Source organism: Nerophis ophidion, linkage group LG18, assembly GCF_033978795.1.
Source record: "Nerophis ophidion isolate RoL-2023_Sa linkage group LG18, RoL_Noph_v1.0, whole genome shotgun sequence".
In the NCBI taxonomy this organism is placed as follows: domain Eukaryota; kingdom Metazoa; phylum Chordata; class Actinopteri; order Syngnathiformes; family Syngnathidae; genus Nerophis; species Nerophis ophidion.
The window spans coordinates 16,956,894-16,962,893 of NC_084628.1; the positions used below are offsets into that span (position 1 = coordinate 16,956,894).

The 6,000-nt window shown below is 38.9% G+C and overlaps 1 long non-coding RNA gene across 1 annotated transcript; it reads right to left on the reverse strand.

Moving 5' to 3' along the window:
- Positions 1–4,388: 4,388 nt before the first annotated feature.
- On the reverse strand, positions 4,389–5,983 carry LOC133536811 (uncharacterized). Its single transcript, XR_009802550.1, has 3 exons — positions 5,893–5,983; positions 5,603–5,710; positions 4,389–5,537 (listed from the first exon to the last, which is right to left on the reverse strand). It is a non-coding gene; the product is annotated as an uncharacterized LOC133536811 (long non-coding RNA).
- Positions 5,984–6,000: the final 17 nt, after the last annotated feature.

The window sequence follows — 6,000 nt, forward strand, 5'->3', positions numbered from 1 at the left end:
ATAAGATATTCTCTGTTATTTAATGCAATTCTTCGCGCAAAATAAAGTACATTCAAGGGACGGCGCAGTGTTAGATTGGCTGTGCCCAACCCGAGGGGCCCTGGTTCAATCCCCACCTAATACCAACCTCGTCATGTCTGTTGTGTCCTGAGCAAGACACTTCACCCTTGCTCTAATGGGTGCCGGTTAGCGCCTTGCATGGCAGCTCCTTCCATCAGTGTGTGAATGGGTAAATGTGGAAGTAGTGTCAAAAGCGTTTTGAGTACCTTGAAGGTAGAAAAGTGCTATACAAGTACAACCCATTTATCATGTATTTATTTTGTGTTTACATAGCTGTTTTTTTTTTTTTAATCCATACTAAATGACAGTATTTTATTTTTAATTGTTTACTCTGTTTGCTTTTATGCAATTTCCACTGTCTTGTATACAGTACAGTCCATCTGGAAAGTATTCACAGAGCTTCACTTTTTCCATATTTTGTTGTTACAGCCGTATTCCAAAATAGAATAAATTCATTTTTGTCCTAAAAATTCTACACACAACACCCCATAATGACAATGTATTCTTTTATAATTTTTTGCAAATTCAAATAAAAAAACTAAGAGATCACATGTACATATGGACAACAAGAATCTATTCCATTTTGGAATGAGGTTGTAACATAACAAAATGTGAAAAAGTGAAGCCCTACGAATACTTTCCAGATGCACTGTGTGTAGTGTTGCTGCTACTAGAACCTTAATTTGCCTGACTTTGCACGCCCACGGGATCACTACATTATATAAAAAAATGTTTTTTTTTTTAAAACTACTATTGGCTCCTGTTTACATTTTTTTTCTTTTTTTTGCCCCAAATTCCCTACTGTAACGAATTTGATGAAATTGTAAACAAAGCAAAACTATATAACACAATTAACAAGTAACACTACAAACAATGCGACAAAAAAAACACATTTGTATAAATAAAACAGACAATAGTCAAGACATTATTGCTTTTTTTTTTATCCTGCACTACCAAGAGCTAATGCAACACAATTTTGTTCTTATTTGTACTGTAAAGTTCAAATTTGATTGACAATAAAAAGGAAGTCTAAGTCTAAAAGTCTTGATCTAATCACAATCGATATTGGGGTCGACCCGCAAACCCCCGTTGTTGTCACTTACCTACTTCGCTGTTTACTGACAGAAGAGTCACTCTTTAGTGCTAATGTAGCTCTTTTTCCATCAAGTTAAAGAAGTGGAGTTTTAACAACAAATTAGTAGTGCTGGTTTTAACAATGTAAAATGCATGTTACCATTTTTGTTTTGTTTATTAAAATTGTGTAGCTACTTCGCTAGCTGGCTCAGCAGCCCTTTTCTATACGGTGGCCTTTTTATGGTCAAAAAGCATGAATAAGTGAGTTTTTGTTGACAGTCGCTCTGCATGCTCCTATTCCGGCTGAGCAGCCTTCTCCTGCTTTTTTGTACGGGTGAATAAGCGAGCGAGCCAGAAGAAAAGGCTCTTGTCAGCTTCTAATCCAGGCAGGCCCATGCGGTCACATGGCGGGTCTTACAGGCACGGCTCCAGCCAGCTACCTCAAGGCACAGGAATCAGATTGCTGGAAGGCGGAGAGATGTAATGATGTCACATCAGCAGAGGCAACATTCGACTAACTCGGGAGGCGGGGGAGAGGAAGTAGAATTAAACGATTTAATTTGGCGAGAACCTACACTCTGACATTGTTCATAGTGTCAGACAAGAATAGTTAATATTGACACCTCCATAATTAAACATTTGCTCTGTATATGTAAATATGTGTATGTATTTAAATATATATATATATATATATATATATATATATATATATATATATAATATAGGAAAGCAGCACAGTGGAGGAGGGGTTAGTGCATCTGCCTCATAATACGTAGGTCCTGAGCAGTCCTGGGTTCAATCCCGGGCTCGGGATCTTTTTCTGTGGAGTTTGCATCTTCTCACCGTGACCACGTGGGTTCCCTCCGGGTACTCTGGCTTCCTCCCACTTCCAAAGACATGCACCTGGGGATAGGTTGATTGGCAACACTAAATTGGCCCTAGTGTGTGAATGTGAGTCTGAATGTTGTCTGTCTATCTGTGTTGGCCCTGCGATGAGGTGGCGACTTGTCCAGGGTATACCCCGCTTGGCCCGGTATATAAAATGAAGTACATGGAGACTGTTTCTACAAACATTTGTGAAAGAATGGGTCTCTCTCAGTGATTTCCAGCGTGGAACCATTATAGGATGCCTCCTGTGCAACAAATCCAGTCATGAAATGTCCTCACTTCTAAATATTAATTCCAATCTCAACTTTATTATAAGAGAAGTGAAGAGTTTGGGAACAACAGCAAGTCAGCCGCCAAGTGGTAGGCCACGTGAACTGACAGAGAGGGGTCAGTGGATCCTGATGTGCATAGTGCATACGGTATACTTTCTGCACAGTCAGTTGCTACAGAGCTCCAAACTTAATGTGACATTCCAATTAGCCCACGTACAATACGCAGAGAGCTTCATGGAATGTGTTTCCATGGCCGAGCAGCTGCATCTCAGCTATACGTCACCAAGTCCAATGCAAAGCGTTGGATGCAGTGATGTAAAGCACGTCGCCACTGGACTCGAGCAGTGGAGACGCCTTCTCTGGACTGATCAGTCATGCTTTTCCATCTGGCAATCTGATGGATGAGTTTGGAGTGGTTTGGAGGTTGCCAGGAGGACGCTACATTTCAGACTGCATTGTGCAGTGTGAAATTTGGTGAAGGAGAAATTATAATGTGGGGGTGTTTTTCAGTAGTTGGGCTTGGCCCTTTAGTTCCAGTGAAAGGAACTTTGAATGCTTCCAGGATACCAAAACATGTTGGACAATTGTATGGTAGGCAGGTGGCCAAATACCTTTGGCTATATATTATACACACACACATACATCATGTGGAGACGTGTTTCTTTACGAAATACCACGTTGTTGGCAAAATCTACATTTTATTACACCATAAATAACTCAACAAATATTAGCGTAATGACTGGCAACAGCATTGAGGTCAGCCATAGTTGTGTTGTTAACCTTGTAAGCAGTACAGACAGCACCCTCCAATGTTAAAAGAAGGAACTGCTGCAGGAGTTATTGTAGGCGGTAATGCAGGTTGCTGGAGGGTTTGCCAAGTAATTTGCTCGGGGTAATAAATATTTCAATGTTCCAAGCCTGTTTCAATATTGTATTTTACTCTGTAATGTCTGCATAACAATGACTACTTCTGAGTCAAAACATTACCTAAAATGGCAGAATATAGACAGAGGCTCTCTCTCTCGCTCTCTCTCTCTCTCTCTCTCCCTTGCTCTCGCTCGAACCTAAACATACTCTAACCCAAATCCTATTTATCAGTATTTCACTCATTTATCCCAAATCCTATCCATCAGTATTTTACTCATTTATGATGTTTGAATTTTTTTAATAGACAAAAATATTTTCTTAAGTGTTTTTATGGATTTTAATAATTGCCCTTACGGTTTAGTAGAAAAGAGACAAGAAAAGCAAGCTTTTACTTTAAAAACGTAGAAGCTTGCGGAAGGCCTCCAGACTACAGCTGTCCACTCTAGAGTAAACCTGTAGATTTGTATTATATTGATGTTTTTGTGGTTGACCTCTGGGTACCTCACACTTTTAAAGTTAATTGATTAATTTCCCCAAGAAGCGTAAACAGCATCGGTAACACAAACATAACCGAGAAACAGCACCCCCCCCCCCCCCCCCCCCCGGTGATAAAAGAATGAATGACAACAGCTAAGATATGTATAATATCGATCTAAACTTGCAGTTTTTTTATCATATTTTTGTTTTTGCTGTGTTTTTGTCGGTTTGCCTCTGAGTTTCTGACACATTTAAGATGAATTAACAAACTAATTTGCCCGAGAAACATAAAAAATACTTAGTAAAACAGTAAAGGTCAAAACAAACATAACTGAGAAACAGTACCCTCTGGCGTTAAAAGAAAGGACAGCAGCCAAAAGATTAATAAGATCGACTGTAAAGGTAATGTTTATCGTATTGTTGTTTTTATGTTTTTGTATTTTAATCCCTCAGTTTCTCACAAATTTTTAAGCGAATAAACGAATTAATTTGCTCTAGAGGCATAAAAAAAATACTTGAACAGTAGTCAACACATACATACCATTTGGATAAACAGCACTCTTCAATGTTAATGGAAAGACAGCAGTAAATATATGTATATTAATGTTTGGTTAGGTAAACCTGGAGATTTTCATAATAGTTTTTGTTCTCTAACTGCACTCTAAATCGATGCAGACACAAATTGATCACAATATTTTCAAAGCTTTTAGGACTGACTTCAGTACTTTTACGACTTGACTACATGCAACATTCCTTTTGGTAGAAAATACATTTTATTTAGGACCTTTCATGTCATAATAGTAATACCATGAAACATTTACAGGCACGTTTCATTTGTAACACTCAACTGGCCAAACGTTTTCATCAATAATGACTGTGTCATTGTGTACTGTTGCTATAGCAACATAGAATCAAAGATGTATCCTTTAGAATGGTTACAAAACATTGCAGTTACATAAGGTCAACTTATTGCTTATTGGACTCACAGCCCACCCTGAAATGCTGCAAACTAAAAACAGCAAGTATAAAATGGAAAATGTTAAAACTCCACACCGGGGGGCAGCATACAAGTACAAATTGAAGGATGCGGCGGCCATTTTTGCACATAAAGATCCATCCATCCATTTCCTACCGCTTATTAACGATGTTAAAAACAATCCAATATATGCTAAGCCATCACAACAAAACATTAATTTGTGTTGTGGGCGACAAAGCTAAGAGTGTACTTTCCAATAATACATGTTGATATATGTTTTAATAATAAAATGCATTAATTTGCATCAATATAATATAATAATAAAGAACCAAGATGGCCTTCACTTTGGACACGCCAGCCTTACAAAGTGCTTCTTTGGCAGTATCACTTTCTTTTCATCCCACAAGAACACAGGTATTTCTAAAAAATATATATCTATGTATTTATATTTTTTAGTTGAGATTTAGTCTTTGATTTGGGTCACTGACTTTTTGGATATTTTCAGTGCCCAAGTCTTAAAAAAAAAAAGATGCATTTGTTTAAATACTGTTACAGCACAACATGTCTGCTACGCTCTCCTCCTGTTAGTATATTGCACAGCCGTTTTCAAGCCTTAGATTGGCTGAAGTAGCGCTTGAAAGTCGGACGGATTTTGTTGGCAACCCCCACTTAAAAAAACAAAACTGTTATTAAAATCCCAATATGTGTGAGTCATGCTGCACGCCCACACAAGTGAGCGCCGCATTATTCCACAGGCCAAAGAAGAAACTGCCTCTCTGCCAGGAAAATCCGACTTGTGGAGAGCAGCTGCCGTGTCCTTTTATTTTCCAAACCTTGAACGCATCATGGTTCTCACTGACAGCAGGCCGGTTGCTTCTTCTTGGACGTCGTGTACAGATTGTTGCTTGCGGTGCTTTGGATTTCTAGCGCGACACAAACGGTCACACACTTGCACACGATTGTAAATATTTCCTTTTCGCATACTCACTGACGATGTTTCCGATCTGTCTTGTCCCGCTCTTCTCCAGCTCGGCAAGAACGTTTGTTTCAAAAGCTATCGAGGCCACGCGGAAAAAGAACTCCTTTACGTTCTCTCCTATACACACACACACACACACACACACGCACACACGCACGCACGCGCACACAGTCATAATTAAAACTCATTTTCATTCATAATTCACTTAATGTTGATTTGTTTTTTTTCTGCTTGCTTTTTAATTAATTAAATAAAAAGGAAAAAAACAGTGAAAAAGGTACGTATATTTGGACATTCACCTGTGAGTGATGACAGCGTCCAATACTCTGCTCTCATCTCCTGCGCCACCTTGAGGGCGTCTTGTTCGATCTGAAGGTACCGACCAGGAGACTGCAAAACATAACATT